The sequence below is a fragment of the Gorilla gorilla genome, chromosome Y (genome assembly GCF_029281585.2).
Source record: "Gorilla gorilla gorilla isolate KB3781 chromosome Y, NHGRI_mGorGor1-v2.1_pri, whole genome shotgun sequence".
NCBI lineage: Eukaryota > Metazoa > Chordata > Mammalia > Primates > Hominidae > Gorilla > Gorilla gorilla.
In genome coordinates, this window is record NC_073248.2 from 18,281,454 (window position 1) to 18,307,698 (window position 26,245).

A 26,245-nucleotide genomic window follows, 5' to 3' on the forward strand; every position below is an offset into this window, starting at 1 on the left:
CTGCCTCTGCTGCACCCAAAAATCTGTAGGCCCTGAGCACATATAACCTCTGTTGCACACACTCCTCCATCGCACACACACAAGCCCCATAAGGAGTGACAGGCACAGCCCTGCAGTCCCTTCTACCCACACGTTCCCTCAAGTGGACACACCCACCCCTCAGGGAGACCAGGAGAAGAGGGGACCACACACCTTGACACCCTCAGCAGAGCCTGTCTAGCACCTATGTGTTGCTCAGCTCAGGAACTCTGAAGAAACAGCTGCCTTACACCACAGCACCCCACACCCAATCCCCTGCCTACTTGTGATCCCCACTCCTTGTTGGCAGAAGCTTTCTGGGCCTCCCTCTACCCGCCCACAAGACCACCACATCTGCTACAGTGCCCCCATGCTGGACACAGACAGGACCACCAATGCAGAGTGCCAGGTCAAAGGTCTAGGGGATAGCCCTGCCCAACACTCTCCCAGCTCTTGCAAAGTTGCAGGGTGTTTCCTGGCACACCCATCCAATCATTTGGAGGCTCCTTGAACAGAGGCAGATTGTGCACACACCCAGATATTGGCAGGGTTCAGAAACCATGAGGAAGTCCTGCCAAGTAAGCTACATGATGGATTTGCAGATCAGTCTGGGGTGCCTGGGTCTGGGGGAGGGATGGAGGGTCCTGGTCAGGTTGAGGTCCTCCTGGGGTCCAGGGGTGTCTCAGTGGGAGAGCTGGGAAGGGGAAATGCATGCTTCATCCTAGCTAGCAGGCCCTCAGCCTAGCAAGATGCAATGATCCCTTTGAGTCTGTTCTCTTCTTCTTGGACTGGCAGGTGAAGAAACAGCCATCCAGGGTACTGGCGGCAGGACAAAGTTTTCCTTTTGTCACAACCTTTATTTCTGCAATGAAGTGATCATTAAGGAGTATCAGGTTGGCATCCTCTGTAAGGAGTGCCTATTGGCATGGCAGCAGCGGTGGAGTGTGGGAGGCTATGCCTGGCTTGAGCCTTCCCAACCCCTCTTGCTCCAGGATACAGGATGTCTGGCATAACGTAGCCCAGTGCTTCTAGAGTCATGCAGCAGAAGCCCCCAGCTTCAGTCAGGACACAGCCTAACTGAGCTTCTTCAGCTGGTTGGCTGACCGTGATCACTCAAAGTCAGTCAGGATTGCTGAGGTGGGTACCGCTGAGGGGTGTCATAGTAAAGGACATTGCTGGTCTTTCCTTGGCATCTGGGGAACTGGCTTTGAACCATGACCTGAGCAGTCATGGACCCCTTTCCCCAGTCCCCCTGATTATCATTCAGGGCCTCTGTCTCAATCCCCGGCAGCACTACTGGAAGGAGTTAGGCCCTCAGAGAGGGAACAGAGAGGAGGCCACGTAAGCAGCCCAGGGCTGGGGGTTCAGAGCCCTGTGGGTCCTGGAGCTGGGACACACATGGAGAACTCAAGGCTCAGGGAGGAGCCTGCCCTGAGAAATCCCAGGCCATCCCTGGGCTGGGGGAGAAAAGCCCATCAGGGAAATGTAACACTCATGTTTCAGAACTGGGGCACCCGAAGTCACCTAAGAGGCAGAAGTGGCGAAGGTCAATGGGTGAGAAGCAATCTCAATGGATAGTGGCCACATGATCCTTCCCTGGCTTCCTTCAGTGCCTTGATACCTGCTACCACCTGGGGCTCAGTTTGGCCTCCACTAGGGCCCTCTTACCCTCCACAGAGAGGTGCACATGAGGCATGCCTAGGTCTACATACTTCTGGAATGGCTATCCCAGTCGTGTCATGTTTCGTTTCAATGACCCCAGGCTCCCCTGACATGCTTTCTCCCCTCTGCCATCCTCACTCATGCTTCCCCGGCCCCTGAGACATCTCCTGTGACATTAAAAAATAGACATGAAGTTTTTAAAATGCCTTAATATAGATGCAGATACAGCGTTTTATTATAAAAAGTGCTCTTCCTCCTTACTTGTATCAAAGTCTTTTTCATGATGGGGGAAAGAATGCAACATACTTTGGTAAGTTAAAAAAGTATAAAAGTAAAAATAAATCCCTTTATAGATGATCAATTAAATGACAAGGGACCTTCTGTGTGTGTGTAGTGAAGGAATGTGGCTGAACATTAAGGTCCACTTTAGTATTGGTGTAGACAGCCAGTTTCAATGGTACTGAGTGTGGAGATGTTCCAGCCTGCGTGTCTGAGCTGTGCCTGTGTGTGCACACCTGTGACTGTGTACCACTGTGTACCTTGGTTTAGGGGGGCCCACACTCCTACCCAGAGGTGTGCCTCAAACTCAGCTCTTGAGCTGGCAAGCAGGGCACCACCAGGTTTGGCAATCCAACTTCAGGACCCATGAAGTCTGCACTCTTGGGAGATGGGAAGAGTCCTCATAGTTTTCACAAATGGCAGAGGTAGGAGGAAATGGGTGGCAGATGCAAGCTACCTAGAGGAGATGTCATGGACCTGAAATGACACCTGGAGGGAAATAAAATCTAGCGGCTGTATGTGTCTTCCTGTGTGTTTGCTCGGGGAAGACAGGTATTCAGAGAAGAAGCAATGGAACCCGTGGAGCTTTCGGATTTGCTATTCAGGAATCCCTATGCACCAGAGCATGTCCAGCCCATGAGAGAGGACGGCATGTGGGTCCGGCAGGGCCTGAGTCTCAAGGGAGGCAGGCATTCTCCCCAAGAGGGCATGGGTCGGTAGGTGGAGGAGAAACCTGGGCTGCGGGGTCATGTAGATGGGACACTTACCACTTAGCCAGGTGGGAGCTCAGGACAGGGCCTGGTGAGCAGTGGCCTAACTGGCTGGTGACACCCCGTTCCAGTGCAGCATGTGCGCCCATGAGCTTCACCTCGCATATCCTCTCCAGGATGTGTCACCTGGGTGGATTGGAAGCAAGGCACACAAGATCCTAAGCTTATGGTCATGAGTGGTTCTAGAGAGGGGTCCGCAGGATCACCGTTCCCAGGAGAGCCAGGCATGCAGAGTCTCTTCAGGACAGGGATAAAATGCATAAGCCCAGCTCTCCACCCAGTGGGTGTCTTGCCCTGATGATGTCAGCCATGGAAGATACAGCTCTTCCACCTAGATTGCAGATCCACAGGCTTACAATGTCCCCCTGGCCTTCTCTGGGACAGGCCCCTGGACTCTGGAACAGCCAGTGCCCCATGACTGTTCCTTCTCCGCCTCCAAGCTCACGGGAGGCTCAGTGGGGACTCTCCTCCTAGTACATGGCCACCCGCAGATGCTGTCAACAACCCAGGGCCCTTCTACATTCTAGGGTCCTGCCACCTTACCCAGCTGTGGGATAATGGGAAGGTAAAGAGCGGGAACAGACAGAGCAGAGGCCACAAGCCTCACCCTCCCACATGGCAAGGGAATGAGGGGATCCTTCCCAGCCCAGGGAGCTGCTTCCTGAACACACCTGGAAACCCAGCACCAGCTGAGCGATTCACTCTGCAACAGCTGGGCATGGGGGATTTCAGTGTGTGCCAGAGACCTTGATCCTGGTCATACCAGGTATACTCTCCTTCAGGTCACATTTGGCTGACAACCTCCTTAACCTGGATGGACTCCTCATCCTCACCACATGGTGTTGGCTGGAAGTGTTACTCCTGGTGCCCCAGCTGCTGTTTCAAGGTGCAGAGACTGACCAGCAGACCCCTGAGTCCTTGTCCTCCTGTCCAAATAATATCCATAGAAATAGTAAAATAGTGGCACATTAGACTTCATGACATTTCTCAGGCTGACCTCTTTATAAGCGTTTCATCCAGATATTTATGAGTTTATCTCATTTATTTATTTATAGTTCTCATTTCTAAATCAATTTTTCCTTGAGAGTTATTTCAACATATAACCAAATGTTCGGAGCTATGGCATTTAGGTTTTAAGCTTAAAAGTCTGTATCTGCTATTATGTTGGGTAAAACCCATCCAGCACTTATACAAATAAGTAATTATTAGTCACGTCCACTGTAGTGGTCTAAAACACACTTTGAAATTCTTCTCAAGCCCATTTGAAAATATTCCTGATATGACTGAACACAGTACTTGTTTCTAATGAAAGAAAACAGTGCAAGCATTTTCTGGATGCTGGGCCACCCCTAGCCTGGGTTAGAAAAAGTGACACAGCTCTGCCTAAGTCTCCTGCTTTCATGAGGACAAACCCCCCAGGAGCCCTGGACCAGTACATCACGAAGTCGAACACCCTGATAACGCTATGCAGAAGGGACATCCCATGGAGAGACTCATAGAAATAGAAGGAGATGCCCAAGGATCTCAGCAGTACAGCCCCCGCTATTTGAGTCATGCTAGCCATGGCACCAGGGAGATGAGAAGACACCTAACAATGCCCCTGTCCTCAGCCATCACTAGACTGCATCCTTCTGAGTGCCCCTGAACCACAATCATTTGGCTGAGGGACTGGAAGATTGCAAAGACTGAAGTTAGTAAATTATAATTATTGTTTTAAGCCATTAAGTTTTAGATAATTTTGAAAAGCACTTTAGACCCCTAGAAAAACTGAGTTGTCTACTGATTTGAGTAATTGCAGAGAGCTTTAAAGGCCAACGTCATGAATGCTAATACCCTGGAAATGTCAAACCATCAAGACTCTTCTAAACACAAACAGATCTTTAATGTCCCCTTGCTATGGCTGGAGAATAATCTAACATGTATCTGATGGAGTTTTTTGAAAGCCTCTGTTCACATCTCTTGGCTGGGTAAGGGTCAAATCTGGTCTGCTTTAATACTAGCCAACTGCAGCAACTCATCTTTCATTTTAGGTCCTGGCCTGCAATGATTTTTTGATCACTGACTGTGTCTGTGCATATGTACATATGTTGTGTGTGTTACCATATTTTATCCAAAGAGGCTAAATAATAGTGCTATAGTTGTTTCGTAAACATAAAGCATTCCAGGAAGACAATATTGCTAATCAACTGAGCTTTAAAAGAGATATGAGGCAGGGCGTGGAGGCTCACAACTGCACTCCTAGCAGTTTGGCAGGCCAAGGTGGGTGATCTCTTGATCTCAGGAGTTTGAGACAAGCTTGGCCAACACAGCAAAATCCCATGTCTAATATCATACCAAAGCTAGCTGGGTGTGGTGGCCCATGGATACAATCCCAGCTACTTGGGAGGCTGATGCAGGAGAGTCCACTGCACCCCAGGGACAGGGTTTGCAGTGAAGTGAGATCACACCACTGCACTCCAGACTTGGCACCAGAGCGAGACTCTAAGAAACAAAAATAAAATAAAATAAAAAATGAGATAAGAGAGATGACTGAGGAGAGAAATGCGTAACACTTGGTGGGCATTGTGGCTCATGTTGGGAATCCCAGCATTTTGAGGGGCTAAGGTGGGTGGATCACTTGAGGACAGAAGTTCGAGTCCAGCCTGAGCAAACATTGTAAAACTTGGTCTCTACTAAGAATACAATTTAAAAAAAAAAAGCCAGGATTGGTATCATATGCCTGCAGTTGCAGGTACTCAGGAGGGTGTGACTGGAGAATTGATTGAACCCAGGATGGGGAGGTTACAGTGAGATGAGATCATGCTGCTGCACTCCAGCCTAGGTGACAGAGCAAGGTTTTGCTAAAAAAAAAAAAATCAAAAGGAGAAACAGAGATAGAGGAAAAAAAGAAAGAAGGAAGGGAGGGAGAAAGGAAGAGAGGGAGGGAGGGAGGGAAAGAGGGAGGGAGGGCGAGCAGGCAGGCAGGAAGGAAGGAAGGCAGGAAGAGAGAAAGAGAGAGGGAGGGAGGGAGAGAAGGAAGGGAGAGAGAGGAAGGAAGGAAGGAAGGAAGGCAGGCAGGAAGGGAGGAAAGGGAGAAAAGAGATAATGAAAGGCATAAAACCAAAAGGAAATTAATAAAAATAAAAGCTTGTCATTTTGCACATTATCCACATGAATTTTGAAATGTGTTTCAAATAATATTTCGGTATCTAGTGGACTAACTGAAAGTTTAAAATAAGCTGGTTTATATTTTCAAAATTACTCATGTAATTATGATGTTAATAAAGATTTTTGTAGTTGTAAACAACCAAGTCTAATTGACTTTTGTCATCAAATCGCATAGTACTAGCAGCAGGGTAGTCTGTGTTATGCTGCCTAATTTACACTAAATTAAAAATGAAATGAAATCTGCAAAAGATTTTATAGTTACTATTATCAGTAAAGACTGTTTTGTTTCCTGACTTGTGGAGGGTTTTGTTTCCACAGTTTTGATGGCTCTGGCAGAAAGACTTCCTGATCCAAATTCACTCTTTATTATCACAGTATATACATGTTCAGGGATTAAGGGGAAAGAGCATCCAATCCTACTGCTTTCCTGCGTTGGTTCCCATACACAAGCAAATGTGCTGTGTTAGTGACTATCAAGTATTCATTTATCTGATCAAGGAAATTTGTGTTTCCCAAACTGTAAAACAAAAATATTACTGTCAGTTGTATTTTTATTATTTATTTACTTAGAGGCAGGGTCTTGCTCTGTCATCAGGCTGAATCACAGATCACTGTAGTCTCAGACTTTTGGGCTCAGAGGATCCTCCAACATCAGCCTCTCAAAGTACTGAAATTACAGACTTGAGCCATTGTACCCAGCCTCATGTTTAGAGATAAAGGCTAACAAATATATTGTAAACCATATAAATAAATATAATTGCAGGTTCTTTAGAGAGCTGTACGAAACCACTGAACAACTGCCATTGAGGACAAGGCTGCTGGCGACAATGTAAGGCAAGCAAAGGAATGGGTCCTTCCCCACTGATCCTTTGGAAGATACCAGAGGCCAGCTTGGCATTTCCACTGCAGCTTTTTGAGAAAACATGAAACATAGGTGTGTGCTTTTTTTGTGTGAGTGTGTGTAAGCATACCAGTTGAAAAAACTGGGATCACTCTCACAATGGAATATGATGCAGCTCTTTGTAGATCTGTAGAATTCATCTGGAATCTGTCGGTTCCTGGGTGTTTTGTTTTTTTTTTTTTGGCTTGTAGGTTATTTATTACTAATGATTCCATTTCAGAAATTGAAATTGGACAGTCTGGAGCTGAGACTGTGTCCACTTAGATTCTGTTGCGGAGCAGAGAATGAAATGCCTGTAATTTTAGTTGTGATGTTTACTGGAAGGTCTCTGCACAGATGGGCTAATTTTCTGCCTGCAGCAAGAGGGCCCGGGGCTGACAACCAGATCCCTTGACATCTGCTGTTGAACAGATCATTTAAATCCTGGTCTCTGACTAAAATGGAAGGGCCAGAGCTGAGAGTGGGTCATCCCTATAGGGGACAAAGCCTGGAGAGTCTAGATCCATTTTCTGCTGGACAGAGCCTGGATAGACTGCATTCATCAGCTCAGACAGGCACTTTCCCCAGCAGGGTAGTTGCTTCCCAACAGCAGTGGGAAAGGCTGGAGCTGAGCATAGGATTATCTGTTTCTCAATAAAGTCATGTGCTCTACATATTCTAATGCCCCAGTGATTTCCATTAGATATATCAGAAGTGAACTTCCTTCTAGGGGTACCAAGACTTATTATATAAGCTACTTGCCCACTGGGTCCAGGTAGGGCCAGAAAATTCATCCTCAACCACTAAATTGCCTCTGCTTTTCAGCCTGGGGTTGGGTGGAGAATACAGGGCTAGGATGGTCAAAAGTATGGTAGCTGGGATTGGGTGGGGTCACATGCCCCTTCTGTGGGTAATCACCAAGCTGCCTCTTTGTCACAGCCTTGGAAGTTTTGCAGAGAAAACCAGGGTGGGATTTGGCAGTTGGCCAGTGATTTGAGCCTGGCAGACCCATCAACCATGGTTGGTTGCTGCAGAATGATGCTGTTGCGTAGTTTACCTGATGGTGCACCTCTGCTGGCTGGAATGCAAAGCCACCAGTAAGATTACAGTTATGGCCTCTGTGAGCCCCATCCTTGTACTTTATTTCTAACTAACCCCAGTTATATGATACCCCCAATGTTACCCACAGGGAAAGACTAGAGAGAGCATCATGTGAAGAATTGCAAAATGGAAAAGAAAGGGCTGAATGTATACCTTCAACTCTCTCCTCTCTGAAGAAACTGTGAGCCCAGGGGAATTTTTTGTATGCAACACTGTGCTGGCTTGGGGAGGAGAAAAAGCATGTTCTTTTTTCCTATCTGTGTGGCTATTCTCAGTTCTACAGTCAAAAAAATGTGTCAGAGATCCAATTCCAAGTTATAGAATCATTCACTCAGGTGTCTGTATCTAAGGATAGTTGTGAGTTGAGGTTTTTTGCAGAGAGGGTGGGAATTAGCAGAATCACAGAATGCCTGTTCTGTCACATCATACCCTAGAAACAGGCAAGTTAAAAGTCTGGTCCAGGCTGAGCACAGTAGCACAGACCTGTAACCCCAGCATTTTGGGAGGCCGAAGCAGGCATATCATGAGGTCAGGAGGTCAAGACCATCCTGGCTAACAAGGTGAAATCCCCTCTCTACTAAACATACAAAACAAAGCAAAAATTAGCCAGGCCTGGTGCCATGTGCCTGTTGTCCCAGCTACTACTCAGAAGGTTGAGGCAGGAGTATCTCTTGAACCCAGGAGGTGGAGGTCGAAGTGAGCTGATATCACGTCACTACACTCCAACCTGGGTGACAGGGTGAAACTCCATCATAAGAAACAAACAAACAAATAAATAAATACAAACAAAAAACAACAACAAAATACTTGTCCTAAGGGAGGAGTTTAAAAGGTTGGGGTGCTTTCACAGAGAAGCTGAAAGCTAGAGCAAGCCAAGGGTTGGATATAAGGAAGCGCTCACAGGACCATTGAAAACCACCTCTTTGTCCTCTAAGGAACTCAGGAGATAGTAAATGCTGATCTCCACTGCTTACTGATATAGGCAAGTAAGCAGCCAGAGATACATGTCTTAGTCTGTTTGTGTTCCTATAAAAGAATATGAGACCGGAAAATTTATAAAGAAAAGACCTTCCATTGGTGCCTGGTTCTGCAGGCTGTAAAAGTTGTGAGGTGCCAGCATCTGTATTTGATGAGAGCCTCATGAGGCTTCCACTCAAGACAGAAGGTAAAAGGAAATAAGGCATGTCACACGTGGAGACAGAAAGAGAGAGAAGGGGAGAAGGTATCAGGCTCTTTTCAACAACTTACTTGGATGTAAGCTGCATTGTGGGAACTAGTAGAGCAGAAAACTCACTTATTAAACCATGGCAAGGTCACCAAGCCATTTATGAGGCATCCATCCCCATGACACAAACGAACAGCTCGCACGAGGTGCCATTTACAGTGTGGAAGACCACATTTCAACCTGAGGCTTGGAGGGACAAATATCCAAACTATATTGATAGGGAAGTTTAAAGATCATGCAGAGTTTTCACAAAACAATTCTTTTTCCTCTTCAGAATCTTGAGATTACAAAAAACTGGGATTCATTAGCTTCCAGAGATTGGCAAATTAGTATTCAAATTCTTAGGCAGCAACCTGAGAAGTCAGGGCAATAGCTGGGTACTCTGACTTCTTGGAAGGAAAATTTAGAAGCTCAGTATATTGCTAGAGTGAGTGATGATGAACACTGATAAGAAATGCCTATGTACCTGCTCTCAGAGGACCTTGAGAGATTCAAAAGTAAGGAGAATTACAAGCAAGATACTTGGGCAGAAGCTATAAAAGTCAAGACATGGCTGGGTGCGGTGGCTCATGCCTGTAATCCCAGCATTTTGGGAGGCCAAGGCAAGTGGATCACCTGCGGTCAGGAGTTTGAGACCAGCCTGACCAACATGGTGAAAACTTGTCTCTACTAAAATATATAAAAGTTAGCCTGGCATGGTGATGGCCACCTGTAATCCAAGCTATTTGGGAGGCTAAGGCAGGGGAATCACTTGAGCCTGGGAGGCAAGAGGTTGCAGTGAGCCAAGATTGTGCCATTGCACTCCAGCCTGGGTGACACAGCAAGACGCCATCTCAAAAGGAAAAAGGAAAAAAAAAAAAAGTCAAGGTGTTAGATGTACAATCTAAGTTCTTCAAGACACAAGGTGGGAGCTGAGCTTTCTTGACTGCTTCAGATCCTGTAAACCAGGAGGAAACAGTTTCAGAAGTGCTTGAATGTCTATTTAAACACCTCTTTTATCTTGGAGGTCCTAGGAGAGTTATGAATGTCAATCTATGTTAGAATCCAGAAACAGGTGAATGAGGAATCATTTCATTGAGAAGCAGCTGTAACAGTTGGGGCATTACATATGTGGTTTAATACTTCAGTCCTCTGAGAGAAGCTGTGAAATAACAGTTCCCTATGGATTCTAGGGCACTGGGTCAGACATAAACTCTAGAACAAGATAATGATTCAGTTTATCTTGCCTCTTTTTAAGTGAATATTTTCATAATCCTATGTGCAAGAGTATCTCAACTAGTTTCTGAGTTTATCTCACAGGGAATTAATGTCAGTGTGGCTTACTTTTTGCATTTGTGGATGGAGGAACAAAATAGGGCCTCCTATTTTATCACCTTGTTGGAGATATCATTTTATTGATTTTTTACTTATTTAAAAAATTTGTACATAACAGTTGTAAATACTTTTGGCATACACGTGATATTTTGATACAAGTAATGTGAACTGGTAAGGGAGGGATCAAAGAGGGGATGGGGGTGGGTTAAATTATACTTGCTTAGAAGGAATAAGATCTAGTGTTCAGTGGCACACGGTGACTACACTTAATAAGGATTTATTGTACATCTCAAAATAATTAATAGAGTGAAGCTGTAATGTCGCTCATAACAAGAAATGTTACGTCAGACTCATGGCTATAATCACAACATTTTGGGAGGCCAAGAAGGATCACTTAAGCCTGGGAACTTGAGACCAGCCTGAAAAATCTATCTAAAGCATTTTCCCTACCACACACACACACACAAACACAAAAGCTGGGCACAGTGGTGTGTGACTGCAATTCCATCTACTTGGGAGGCTGGAATGGGGCTTGTGCACTTGAACCTAGGAGTTCAAGGCTGCAGTGAGCCTTGACGGTGCCACTGCAGTCCAGGCTGGTCAACAGAGTGAGACACTGTGTCCAAAAAAGAAAAAAGAATTGATAAGTGCTTGAAATGAAGGATACCCTATTTATTATTTATATATGTGTTGACTTATATAATTATTTTTGATTTGCAGTCTCACTTTGTCACCCAAGCTAGAGTGCATGGTGCAATATCAGCTCACTGCAGCCTCAGGCTCCCCAGTTCAAATGATTCTCCTACCTGAGTGCCCCAGTTAACTGTAACATACTACAGGCGTGCACCACCATGCCGAGCTAATTTTTATATTTTTGGTAGAGATGGGGATTCATGGTGTTGGCCAGGCTGGTCTTGAACTCCTGACCTAAAATGATCTGCAAGCCTTGGACTCAAAACATGCTGGAAATAAAGACCTGAGCCATCACACCTGCGCAGTAAGACACACAAAACTAGGGAGTTTTATTTTTTCACTTCATCCTCACAATCCTACATTATAGGTGAATGAAAACACAACTTCATAACATGAATAATTCACTTGAAAATCAAAGTTGGCAACTTCTCCCTTTAAAATTATTTGCACCCTTACCCTATAAAAATTAAGATCTTGTGAAAATTTTATCAAGAAAATATTTCCTCATTGCAGATTAGTCTGTTAATTGTAAGAATTATGGACTGTAAAACTTCTGGAATTTCATGTATTTCATTTCTTTAGGTTGTATAATCAGAAAAATTAATTGGTGCCCTCTCCCTCTCCCTGTCTTTCCACAGTCTCCCTCTGATGCTGAGCAGAAGCTGGACTGTACTGCTGCCATCTCGGCTCACTGCAACCTCCCTGCCTGATTCTCCTGCCTCAGCCTGCCGAGTGCCTGTGATTGCAGGTGCATGCTGCCACGCCTGACTGGTTTTCGTATTTTTTTGGTGGAGATGGGGTTTCGCTGTGTTGGCCGGGCTGGTCTCTAGCTCCTAACCGCTAGTGATCCGCCAGCCTCAGCCTCCGGAGGTGCTGGGATTGCAGACAGAGTCTCATTCACTCAGTGCTCAATGTTGCCCAGGCTGGAGTGCAGTGGCATGATCTCGGCTAGCTACAGCCTCCATCTCCCAGCTGCCTGCCTTGGCCTCCCAAGGTGCGGAGATTGCAGCCTCTGCCCAGCCGCCACCCCGTCTGGGAAGTGAGGAGCATCTCCGCCTGGCTGCCCATCGTCTGGGATGTGAGGAGCCCCTCTGCCCGGCTGCCCAGTCTGGGAAGTGGGGAGCGCCTCTTCCCGGCCGCCATCCCATCTGGGATGTGAGGAGCGCCTCTGCCTGGCCGCCCATCGTCTGAGATGTGGGGAGCGCCTCTGCCCAGCCGCAACCCCGTCTGGGAGGTGAGGAGCCTCTCTGCCCGGCCGCCCCGTCTGAGAAGTGGGGAGCCCCTCCGCCCGGCAGCTGCCCCATCTGAGAAGTGAGGAGCCCCTCCACCCGGCAGCCCCCCAGTCTGGTAAGTGAGAGCGTCTCCGCCGGCAGCCACCCCATCCAGGAGGGAGGTGGGGGGCAGCCCCCGCCTGGCCAGCCGCCCTGTCCAGGAACGAGGTAGGGGGCAGCCCCCGCCCGGCCAGCCGCCCTGTCCGGGAGGGAGGTGGGGGGGTCAGCCCCTGCCCGGCCAGCCGCCCCATCAGGGAGGGAGGTGGGGGGTCAGCCCCCACCCGGCCAGCAGCCCTGTCCGGGAGGTGGGGGGCGCCTCTGCCTGGCCGCCCCTTCTGGGAAGTGAGGAGCCCCTCTGCCCGGCTGCCACCCCATCTGGGAGTTGTGCCCAGCGGCTCATTGAGAGCGGCCCATGATGACGATGGCGGTTTTGTGGAATAGAAAGGGGGGAAAGGTGGGGAAAAGATGGAGAAATCAGATTGTTGCTGTGTCTGTGTAGAAAGAAGCAGACATGGGAGACTTCATTTTGTTCTGTACTGGGATGGGTTCTTCTGCCTTGGGATGCTGTTGATCTGTGACCTTGCCCCCAGCCCTGTGCTCTCTGGGGCATGTGCTGTGTCCACTCAGGGTTAAATGGATTAAGGGCAGTGCAAGATGTGCTTTGTTAAACAGATGCTTGAAGGCAGCATGCTCCTTAAGAGTCATCACCACTCCCTAATCTCAAGTACCCAGGGACACCTGCGGAAGGCCACAGGGTCCTCTGCCTCGGAAAACCAGAGACCTTTGTTCACTTGTTTATCTGCTGACCTTCCCTCCACTATTGTCCTATGACCCTGCCAAATCCCCCTCTGCGAGAAACACCCAAGAATGATCAATAAAACAGAACAAAACAAAACCAAAAAAAAACAAAAAAAGAAAGAAAATAATAATAAAATAAATAAATAAAAATAAATAAATAAAAAGAAAAATTAATTGATTTAGTTATTTAAGTCCAAATCTTTTTGTTTTTATCATTCGATGATTTATTACACCTTTAAGCAATCCCCTGTCTGCAACGTTATGCTGTGGTTTTACATTTTATACACTTCACTTACCAAAAGTATGAGGTTTAAAGTGCTTCTATTCATATCATGAATTAAATCTGATAGGCTGAGAGCAGTGGCTCATGCCTGTAATCTTAGAACTTTGGCAGTCAGAGGAGGGTGGATCAGGATTTTAAGAACAGCCTGGCAAACATGGTGAAACGCTGTCTGTACCAAAAATACAAAAAATTAGCCAGCTGTAGTGCACACTTATGTAATACCAGTTATTCAGGAGGCTGAGGCAGGACAAGAGCTTGGACCCAGAAGGTGGAGGTTGCAGTAAGCCAAGATGGAGCCACTGCACCCCAGCTTGGGCGATAAAGTTACACTCCATCTGAAAAAGAAAAAAAAACTGCTGAAATTCCAGCCACTCTAGATTATTCCTATTTGTAACAACTTATTACTAAACCATGACTTACAACAACCATTGTCAAAACTTTCAAGAAAAAAAAAACATGACTACCTTCTAAGACAAAACACTTACTTTCCACTATTTAAACTACGAACATTTAATTTCGTTATGTTATGCACTTGAGAAATTTAGCTGGTTCACTTTTGATTTAGGTAAAAAAAAAGTTTTCATTAGCATTATCTCTCTTCAGTCACAGAATGCTTCAAGTAGAATGTTCCAGATGTCTTAAACTTTAGTATCAACCACATCTAATTATTTCTTTTGACCTATACTAGTCCACTAAAAGATAAATTTTGTATAGTGAGGCAGACAGTTTTGTAGTCTTTCTGAAGAGGACGCAAACATTATAAGCTTGTAAGTTTTTAAAGAGAAACAGCCTAATTAGAAAACTTGTGCAGCTTTCAAGGCAAACATAACATATGCCTAATTTTGTATCTATTTATGTTCAAAGAAACAAACGAAAACATTCAACAAACAATGCAATTTACTCTCCTATTGAATTTGCTTTTAAGCATGTGCTGCTAAGCAATAACATCAGGCATTTTGGATTATATGTAAAATTTTATTCTGAAAATTTTAATGCAGATATTACATCTAAATAGTTCCAAAAAAGCATTAGCAAGTATGAAATTACTTTGAAAAGAATTCCTCTTCCTTTGAATACCTCAAAAAATTCATGGAGGAAGTTAGTATCTACCTCTCTCCACAAAACCAACAGGTTTCTTTTAGCAAGACACACGTAACAATGCAGAAATAACATGTCAATTTTCGATTTGAAAACAAGGTTTGGTACGCAATAACTATTATTTTGAATACTTGCTTTAATATCTGCTTCTGGCTCTTTTTTCCAGATCAACTTTCCCCACCATCTCCTGTAGATGCCACATAACTTGAGCTACCACATGTTTCACGAGGAGCAGGTTGCACCCTACCTAGAGAAGCTGGATTCCTTAGGTCTTTTCTGCCAACGTTCTCATGACCACAGGAATAAAAATCACCACAGCTCCTTGAGTAACTCCCACGACTTCTGCCGTTATCTATCTCGTGTATTGTTATAATCATGGCGGCTTCTTCCACCATAAGACAACTGAGGCCCTCATGCTGGCAGTGCACCATGAGAGGTACCTGCAGGGTCGGTAAAATAATATGTTGGACTACATTTAAACATCATTACAGCTATCACTAAAGCATGAATTAGTTAAAGTACTATTTGGAAATATCTACTTTTGTCTGCCTTTGTTGACAGGATATTAATTATGCCTGCAAGAGTCAGAAAGTTTTATTAAAAAGAAGCGTAAGAGTAGTATTTGAAGCTTAACAAATTTAACTCTAAAGTAAACATTGAGCCATATTTTCTGAACGTGTAGTGAAGTTCTCACCTTTATATCATTCCCTGTGCTTTATACTGCTAAGAATACTCAATATTTATACATGTTATATTTGTCCTTTATACTTTTCCTTATAATTTCATTAAAATAATGATCTGGTCTATTAAATACAATTCAATAATTTACAAATCCATCCTGGACCCTTACCTTATCTCTGAAATACATGTCTATAAGAACTTCCACATGGATGTTCAGAATGATCTCTACCACGGGCGTCATCGTAGCCATCACAATCACTAAATTGAAAAAAAAATTAATGTCAGAATGAACCATTTAAGAAATCTATTTGACAAATCCAGGAAATGTTATAGTACCTATATTCTCTAAAGGAATATTCGCCCCGACTAGAATGACCATAATCACAGTACGCATAGTCTCTAGATGGTGGAGCATAATCACTAGTTTCTTGGGAAAGTGGATGATTTCTGTGTGCATAAGTTTAAGCACCAAATTTTAAATTTTCATCAATTAGTTTCCAAAACATAACTAACTTACAACTTAAACAAAATTAAAAGGCCAAACATCTAAATAGATATTTCCCCAAATAAACTAGACAAATGCCCAACTAGCACATGGAACAGATACTCATAATCAGTGATTCAGAAAATGCATTTCAAATCCAAAGTGAGATACCATTCTTCACACACACACTAGAATGGCAATAAATTTTAAAAAGCAGGAAATAGCAATTGTTTGAGAGGGTGAAGATAAATTGGAACCTTGATACAATGTTAGCTGGAATGGAAAATGATGCTGCTACTAGGAGAAATGTGGTGCTTCCTCAAGAAAACAAACATAATTATCATAGGACCAAGCAATTCCACTTATATATACACCCAAAATTGAATAAGTGTACTCAAACAAATACTGGAGCATAGAAATACTGTGGTGGAAACAACCCAAATAAAATAATGGGTTAACAGCTTGTGGAAGGAGTGAAGTGCTATGATGTAAATGAAACTTCGGGACATGATACAAAAGGAAAGGAGACAGATACAAAAAGTCATGCAGTGTTTGAGTCCATAACATTAAATGCCCACCACATGTAAGTTCAGAGGCAGAACACAGATTGGTGTTTGCTAGCAGCTGAGGGAAGGGAGAAAATGAAAGCGACTGCTCAACTGGTAGTTGGAGTTTTAGTTTGGAGTCACAAAAATGTTTTGGAACTCGATGGAGATAGTTGCTGCATAACACAGAATATATTTAATGCCACTTAACTGTTTACCTTATAATATTTAATTTTGTTATGCGAATTTCATTACCATAACAAAAAAAAATCAACTATCTTTTTCCATTTTTTCTTTACCTATTCTTAGTTGCATAACCATCATCTCTTGGAGACATATGGTCTTTTCTCCAGGAAGAGATTGGCTCTCTGCATGGAGGACTTCCATAATTCTCTCTTCCATGTGATATGGGACCTTTAATATTAAAATGATGAAACATGTAAAGAACAGCAAGTCTGAAACACTATTTTCTCTTCTCTTAAACAACTTTTTAAAATTATTTCTTCTATGACTCTGTTCTTCCTTCCTTAAATTACTAGAAAGTAATGACATTGTGAATATTTCTTATGGCTTTGGATAATCCCATGGCTCCCCCAAGGCCAGTCCTTCTAACAAAGCAGAAGGCAGACATTAATTCTTAGGTAAAAGTTCATTTGTAATGGTAAATAGCTACTTAGTTATTATTTTTCTTTTCATATGAATTACTGATGACTACCAATGACACAAGGAAAACATGTAAAACCACCAAACTCTTCACGAATTTTAAAGTTATATACATTGTCCTTTCTCAGCTGAAGACGGTAAATTTTGCCATGTTGTTCAATCCACCTCACACACAAATAATGCTACCTTTGAATGACTGCAAGCTAAATTTTTACAAAAAATTCTCCTTTATCTCTAAGTGGTTGGATCTATCTTAAATGTTGACAAATTAAAATGTACTAGTGAAAACTTTCTAATGATGGCCAAGATTTACTTTTACTGCAATAAGCAATACTGTTAAAGGGGTCATTACAACATTGTTGCTATTTCAAAATAGAAAAGCTTCTCCTTTAATATACCCTTTATGTGCTGTTCCTTAGAGGTCAGTCTTTCACCTATGATATGTTCAATGGCTAATTTTCCAATGAAAATGTGTTGGCTTGTGTATCCTGAAGTCAATAAATACCTAATTTCACTGATACTCTACATATGAAATGTAAAATAGAAAATGGCAGTTTTCAATTTCCTCCATATTAGGGTGGAGGACTAAGCAAGAATTTTAATTTGTTGTACTTAAACTTATTTGCTAAGAACTCTTATTTATTGTCTTGCTTTCTTCTGTTTGGTCTGCAATCTTATGATTCTCTTTTTCAAAAATATTACTTCTGTTCAATCCTACTGCTCACCTCAGGTTGCTTAGTTCTAAATTCTCTCCACAAATAATTTCCAATCTTACACTAAGGATCTTGTGTTAATGTTTAAACATCCTGGTACAACCTTAATTATTGATTTACATGCCCTTATATTTCATAACTCTGCACTTCTGTGATATCCACTTAATTTAAGAATATTGGACTCCTTCATGTCTACCTTTCAAGACTTAATTTTATTTTTAAATAATATTTAAGCCCAGTGACTCCTTTTCTGCTAAATGCTCTTGCAGTTCTTTTGAATCTTCATATAAGCAGTAAGAATGCCTTGCACATAAACATTATTGAGGTCTCAGAAGCTGGATGGCCAGGCTCAGCAGCTCACACTGTGAGCTAGTGTGGAAGGCTGAGGCAGCTGGACTATTTGAGCCCTGGGCTTTAATGTCAGTTTTGACAATGTAGTGACATCCTGTCTACAAAAATACAGGAAAAAAATTTAGCTAGGTGTGGTGATGCATGCCTGTAATTGCAGCAACTCAGGAGGCTGAAACAGGATAATTGCTTGAGCCCAGGAATTTGAGGCTGTACTAAGCCATCATTTCACCAACGCACTCTGACCTGGTAAGAGCAAGACTCCAACCCAACAAAGAAACTCAACAAGCAAATTTTCAACTGGGACACCAGGGCACCACTACCAGGGGACCTAGGAAATGGGAGAATTCTTTAGACGAAGAAGCCTACCATCAAAGAATACTGCTAGGAACTTTTAGAAATATTAAGGGGAATTATCTTGCAAACACAGGATTAAAAGGAATGTTGGCCTCACTCTAATCACTTCTTTCATCTGCAATGAGAAGCTCGAGTATTTCTTCAACATAAATCTGAAATGTACCTAGTGAGATAGAAACTATAATAAAAGCTATCAATCAGTAATTATGCTCACGTATGTGTCACTTCCCTTTTGTTCAATGAACTTAAAGCTAAGCATTCAGGTAAAACAGCTCATTTTTAGTCATACAAAAACTATGGTCTTTCTGTCAGGTAGCATTTACCTTGGCTTCCCATCCACCTATTGCTTCTTGCCACAGCAGAAGGAGCAGATTTTTTAGGAGGAAGACCTCCACTTCTTGAAGATGGACCTCTTTTAACTGGAATGGCTCCCCTAGAAGAACTCATGTTCAGATCAAGAGTGTATCCATCATCATCTGTATTTCGAACAAAATCATTTTAGTTAACTAGCATGACTCTTTCTTGAATGGCTAAGTTTTAGTTGTTTATAAAGATTTTCTATATATTATAACCTTACAAATTCACATTTGTCTAAATAATAAAATTAACATTTCTACATGAAATTAGTACAATTCAAGCAATAAAAGTCTGTTTGGAAAGTCTAGAAAGAAACTCAAGAATCATAATATATTGGTGTGAGAGAGAGATGTAGGAAAAGTGGGGAGGGAACAGGGAGCAGATATCAATCAGTAAAATATCTAAGTATAACATACATAAAAATATTAAAGAAAAATGATAATTGATTGTTTATATCATTCTGCGATGAGGAAAAATTTTCAAAGCATATCATAAACTAAATTCCATTCAAAGAAACTCAAATACTTACAATATCAAAAGGTGACACATCAAGAAAATACATTATCTTTAAAATTCACTAACATAGTATAGAATTCTTACAATTCCTTTATGAAACACTAATTTTCAGATTAGACTATGCTAAATTTTAATAATCTTTAAGAATAGCTTATTAAGTAATAGAAAAAATAGTTATATATATATATGTACAAAAACCGTAGACATATGGCAATTGCTAGGTGGTGTTATAGGTTAGAATATGCACATTCTCATACATGGCATAGTATTATTGAACCTCTCCCTCAAGATGAATGGAAACAAAATAACCATGAAGCTATACATCTTAAAATGGAGCAAACACTGCCATTTCAAATTTAAAAAACAACTCCAATTAATTACACATCTGGTCATTAAAACACAAAATTAAATGACAGATTTTTGAAGGTTGGTTAACAGATAACACAAGTTAATTTATAGGCTTATTGATTGATTGATTGAGATGGACTCTTGCCCTACTGCCCAGGCTGGAGTGCAATGGCATTATGTCAGCTACCTGCAGCTTCTGCCTCCCAGGTTCCAGTGATTCTCCTGCCTTAGCCTCCAGAGTAGCTAAGATGAAAGGTACGTGCCACCACACCAGGCTAATTTTTTTGTATTTTTAGGAGAGACAGGGTTTCACCATGTTGGCCAGGCTGGTATGGATCTCCTGACCTTGTGGTCCAGCTGCGCCGTACTCCCCAAGTGCTGAGATGACAGGCATGAGCCACCTTGCCCACCCACATCATATATATATATATATATATATATATATATATATATATATACATGGTTTGTTTTTCTTTTTTATATGGAAATTGACCCCTCATTTCTACTGTGTAAATCACTCATAAATACCATTTTCAGTGACTCACCTTCCAGAAAGAAAAATACATACATATCTGTGAAGCAGTGGTTTTATGTCCTTTCCAGAGTCACAGACTCTTTTTAGAAATTAAAATTCTACATTTCTTAAATTGAAAATGCTTTATGGCAGGCCAATGTACAAACTGTCTGTACGAAAATTACAAAGTAATGGATTTGCATACATGTTTGCCCATGTATACACAAAAAAAACTAATATTGGAAAATCAATCCTAAGTACTGAATTACTTTTTTTCCTGTTGGAAAGTTTTAAATATTCCATTGTATTTTGATAATACAACTGATATGAAGTTCTGCGCCCCAAAGTAGAAAACTCTATGAAGTATAATGAATATAAATGAGTTCTTCAGAAAACCTGTTGAGTACAGGCAATCAGCATTCATAAACTCAATTCAGTTTGAAATCTGTGTCATTTCAATGCAAAGTTATTACAATTTTAAAACAAATTTTAGATATTAGAGCGACAATTCTTATAATACAACTTTAGTACTTAGAAATAATTTTGCTTCTTATTAATATGTTAATTTTCTGTTCACAAAAGAAATAAATAAAATTGGGAAATTTTGATATCGTCAAACTTATTTTCTTTCAGTCCTATGGTTCCATCTTTATATTTTAAAACATTACCCAAGTGTCCTTCATGTGAGGGAAGCCACCCTCTTGTTCCTCCACTGCTTCCTCTTGCAGATCTCAGACTTCCTGAAGGGCTTCTGTTTCTCGAAGAAGCTGGTGGTCGCCGCCTACCACCACTTTGAAAAGATGGTTTCTTGGCTTGTTCTACTTTTATTGCTTTTCCATCCGAAGACTAAAATTATTAAGGGTACTATCAATAACATTGGCAAGAATAAACCTAACCACATTTTACAAACATTTTTACATCAACTATAGTTCGATTCTAGATATTTTCTCCCAAAGCAAACTTTTTTTTTTCTCCTAAAGTGAACACATCTTTCGCAATGCCAAATTTGAGATAGTTACTGAGCACATGCCTTCCATTAAGGGATCAAACACAAATTCTATTATTCAAATTCCTTGAAAACTCCTCCATTATTAAAAAAAATAACACCTCAAACAAAAAAGATTAACCCATCACACATTCTATGGAAGAATGTGGCACATCTTTTTTTTACAATATATAATCCACTTCATCTTTGTATTCACATCACTGATTTAAAAGTTTCAGTGTCCCAACGAAACTTGTGTCATTTAAAAAAATGAGGTTACTTATTCAAAGTGATTAGTCAAATTAGTTATTGTGAGTTGTTTCTTGTTTGAGCTGCTAACACTTACATAAAATGTCCCCATATGATTTATAATTCTGTGTTTACTCTAGAAACGTTTCTGTAAATGTGATCCTTGTTTGATCTCATTAAGTTTCCTTGCCTTATTCATTTCTTATTTTGCCTTAGACGTGCCCCTAAAAAATGACTCTTAATATAGTACTTCATGTTGTTTCTCAGAAATGCTTAAATGTGCTAATTAATTTTACAATAACATTTTTCAGTATAATCTTTTCTATAGGACAAATTTTTGAAAACAGTTCAGATAATAAATAACTCTTTTAAAATTACATGTTTTTTTTGTTATTTGGGGGAAGATCTTAAATCCCTTACAAGACCCCTTGCAGCCACACCACCAGTTGTTCCTACCTTGAAACTTCTTTTGTTATTGCTGGGCCCAAAATATTTTCCCCAGATTTGCGCATGGCTGCTTCCTTCCCAGTGTTTCAAAGTCAGTCAAAATTCCTTAAACTTTTAATTGCCCCTGAAAACTCTAAGAATCTCCTTTGTTGGTTGTCTTAACATTTATGTGCATATAGCATTCATATTTATGCTTACACAATATAATATGTGAGATGAAGTAATTCAAAAATAACCATTGGCTGGGCATGGAGGCTCACGCCTGTAATCCTGATGATTTGGGAGGCCTAGTCGGGCAGATCATGAGGTAAAGGGATAGAGACCATCCTGGCCAACAGGGTGAAAGCCAGTCTCTACTATAACTGCAAAATTTATCTGGGTGTGGTGGCACGTGCCTGTAGTCCCTGCTACTCAGGAGGCTGAGGTGGAGAATTGCTTGAACCTGGGAGGAGGAGGTGGCAGTGAACTGAGATCGTCCCACTGCAATCCAACCTGGCAACACTGCAAGACACCACCTTAAAAAAAAAAAAAAAAAAAAAAAAGCAAAAAATCTGTGCAAATTACCTACTCGTGCTTGAAAACTAGGGGGAAAAAGAAATTATCATAGATGACTATACATAAGTAAAAATTATCTGCATAACTACCACAAACCCATGAATCAAAAGCTACTCTGGGTTTCTACCACAGCTTAAAATATTAATTTATAAGAGTGAATAAAAATGTACTTTCTACTATGTGCCACCAAGTGTACTAGAGGTAACAGAAATAAAAGCAACTAGGAAGCCTTAAATATGCCCTGTAGACAATTTAACAATCTGTAGACTAATATGTGGTACAGTGAGTACAGAATATCTATGATATGCAACGTGGAAGAAAATATAAAATCAAAGTTGTTTTTGAAGGATGAATTGTTATTTTTGAGACACACATACGAAAGAATAGTTTTCAAGAGTTCAGAAAAGCATTTTAGGGGTAGCATAAAGAGCAACAGGAGATAAAAACAGATTGGGATAATGTTATAAAGCAAAAAGGCTCTAAAAGGCCCAGAATGGAATTATCTTGACTAGAATGTAAAGGAATTCAATAGTTAGTAGAATTACATAAAATTTTAAAGCTTTAGTAAACACACAATCCCTAGATTTAAGACTCAATAGGACAAGAGACCATTGTTTTGATCAAAACATGTCCTCAAACACACTGGGAAAATGAGCAATTAGATATTCATGTTACATAAATTACTCTGGTGAGAGGAAAAAAAGGTCCTTAGGAGAAAAGAGCAAGGGTGGGGCAAAAATTCCAGTTCCTTCTTCTGTTATCCAACTTCAAGGTTCTGATATTATTTTCTATTTTCAAGTACTTAACGCTTCCTTAACTGTAAAGTTCTTTTTTAAATATACTTTCTCAAAAATATATTTTCAGAAAATGGGAGAGAATCTTTCCTTCTTGTGAGTCTGTCTAGATGTCTATCCACAGTTTTTATATACTATAGAAGTATTTCCATGAATTGGAAGTAAGTCCATTGAGAGCATTTAATGAATGCTCACTTAGTCCTTTCATTTACAGGGGGATTCCTTCTGGGTTTTAATGCTCTTGGAAACCTTAGAAAATGTATTTACACTCATATTGAAATACAAAAATAGAAAAAAGTTACCATATATTAATTTATATAATGTTAATTGCAGTGCCCTTCCAACTACACTTTCAGGTATATGGCACAAAGAAGAGAATGGCTAAAGAATTTTGGTCCATATGGCATTCTACTATCTTTAACACTTTAGTAATACTAAAAAGACCTAGAAATACTGTTAATTGAAAACCAGAGTTATAGTATTATTAATAAGGGACTCTTACCTTTCCATTTATATCTTTGGCAGCATTCTTAGCATCTGCAGCATTCTCAAAAATAACGAACGCAAAGTCTCTGGACTTGCTGGTTCAACCCTTTATCAGAAGAACTAAAATATATAAAAACATTTTACATTTATATAATGGACTCACTGAAGTACTAACCATCTGAAAGTTACATCAAACCAAAAACAAACTGCATTTCACGTCACTACTATGATTATTAATACTAAGTCATCCCTATAGTCAGCCTGTTTTATTCCAGTTTGTTTCCTTACGCCATGACACATTTAATTTTCGTCATTTTCCTTTCTAAGTAGTAAGTGATCCTTACCACAGGCCCTTCACCTGTTGCTATGAGAATTTTTCAAATATCAAATAGTTACTTCAAAATAAGAGTTTACAAATGATTAGGCATTTTAACGTATGTATACAATGAACTTTGCAATAATACATATTTTAAATATACATGTTGAAATATACATATGAAAATACACACACACACACACACACACACACACACAAATACACATGGCTTTAAGAGTTACCTTCCGAGGCCGGGTGCCGTGGCTCACACCTGTAATTCCACCACTTTGGGAGGCCGAGGAGGGCGGATCACGAAGTCAGGAGATCGAGACCATCCTGGCTAATACGGTGAAACCCCGTCTCTACTAAAAATATAAAAAATCAGCCAGGGGTGGTGGAGGACGCCTGTACTCCCAGCTACTCTGGAGGCTGAGGCAGGAGAATGTCTGGAACCAGGGAGGCGGAGCTTGCAGTGAGCCGAGATCACACCGCTGCTCTCCAGCCTGGGCGACACAGCAAGACTCCGTCTCAAAAAAAAGAACAAAACAAAAAAAAGTTACCTTCCAAAAGGGGACCATGTTTCGCAAACACTTCTTTAAGCATCTTTTTCATTGGCTTCTTTATTGAGGCCACCAATGAAAGCTTCCCAGGACAATCTGCTTCTACCATTGTGCTGTAAATGGAAAATAAATAAAATAAAATAACATAAAATAACATAAATAAAATAAAATAAAATACTCTATTTTGATAAAAATAAACAAGCTAAAAAGATAAAATTTTATTATATACTGTGTTGAAAATTCAAGTAAAATTCCCTTCCAGAGGCTAACATTTTGTTAGTATTTCTTACTTTAAATATTTAAAATTCGTAACATACAGAGCAAAAGGGGCACTGACTTCATGGAGAAATGCTGCATTTTATTACGTAGGTGACAAAATCTCATTTCTAAAAATTAGATAAGAAAAGCTATTGTAATTTTCCTAAGTTGCAATATGAAGGATGTCCCCAGTTAAATAATTTTATTTGCAAACTATATATTTATGAGGTACAGTGTGATGTTTTGTGTTTTTGTTGTTGTTGTTGTTGTTTTTGCTTAAGATGTATATCTCCTGTTGCCAAAGTGCACTGCTTACTGCAGCCTCCTCCAACAAGCCTCAAATGATCCTCCCACGTTTCAGCTTCCCAAGTAGCTGGCTGGGCAATTTTTCTGTGTTTTTTTTAAATAGACACGGTTTTCCTTATATTGCCCAAGCTGGTCTCCAAATCCTGGGCTCAAGCAATCTGCCAGCCTGGGACTACCAATGTGATGGGATTTCAAGTGTGAACCACCACGCCTAGCTTGATATTTGGATGGAAGATTAAATCGAGCTAATTAAAATATTCTAGGGGGAGATCATTTTAAATATTTTACCATCTTTTAGTGATTTGAAATATATAATAGATCAAGGATTCCCCAAACACTGGCTTTCACAGTATACCTGTCTGTGGCCTGAATGTAATGTCTGGGGATAACCTGTAATACCTGTCTGTGGAGAATGTAATGCCTGAGGATGACCTGAGGTGGCACAGTTTCATCAAGAAACCATCCTCCCCAGCCTTCCCCTGGAATCCCGCTGCCCCACCCTGTCTCTATGGCAGCCCTGCTGCCCCACCTTTCCCCTGTCACACTGCTGCCACCAGAAGCCACACCCCACCACGTGGCCCTCGGGGCCCTGCCAGCAGCCCCCACCCCTAAACGTGTCCATCTCACTGCCTTCTTCCCCTGGGCAACTCGTTCTGAGGAAAAATTATCTTCCACTAAACTGGTCCCTGGTGCAAAAATGGCAATAGATTAAAGGAGCCCATATGTTACCGAGGCTGGTCTCCAACTCCTGACCTCAAGCCATCCTCCTACCTCCACTTCCCAAAATGCTAGGATTACAAGAGTAAGTCCGTGTGCCAGGTTAATAGAATAACTTGAGCGGATTTATTTTGTTTTCATTTAAGTCTATCCGACTCCATTTAAGTTGATTACACCCACTGACTCGGTTTAAATTACTTAGGGGCCACAGATACAGGAAACATGTTTCATATACTGTCATACAAGGAAAGAGACAATTACAGGCTTTACAGAGACAAATTTGAACTGAGGTAATGTATAGCCCCAGACTGCTACATACACTAAAGTATGCCAAAATTTGATAACTCTCACCAAGCAAATCACATACGTGACATGTGCTGACTAAAAGTACGGGTATTTAATCGCGGTGGTTAAGTATATTGCATATATTTTGAATTATGACCACATTCACAGAGAAAAACTGCTTTAATAAAAAGTGCACATGAAAATAATGGCACCGCAGCACCA

The 26,245-nt window shown here is 41.4% G+C and overlaps 1 pseudogene; it reads right to left on the reverse strand.

Moving 5' to 3' along the window:
• Positions 1-14,706: 14,706 nt before the first annotated feature.
• On the reverse strand, positions 14,707-24,566 carry LOC129530286 (RNA-binding motif protein, Y chromosome, family 1 member A1-like; annotated as a pseudogene).
• Positions 24,567-26,245: the final 1,679 nt, after the last annotated feature.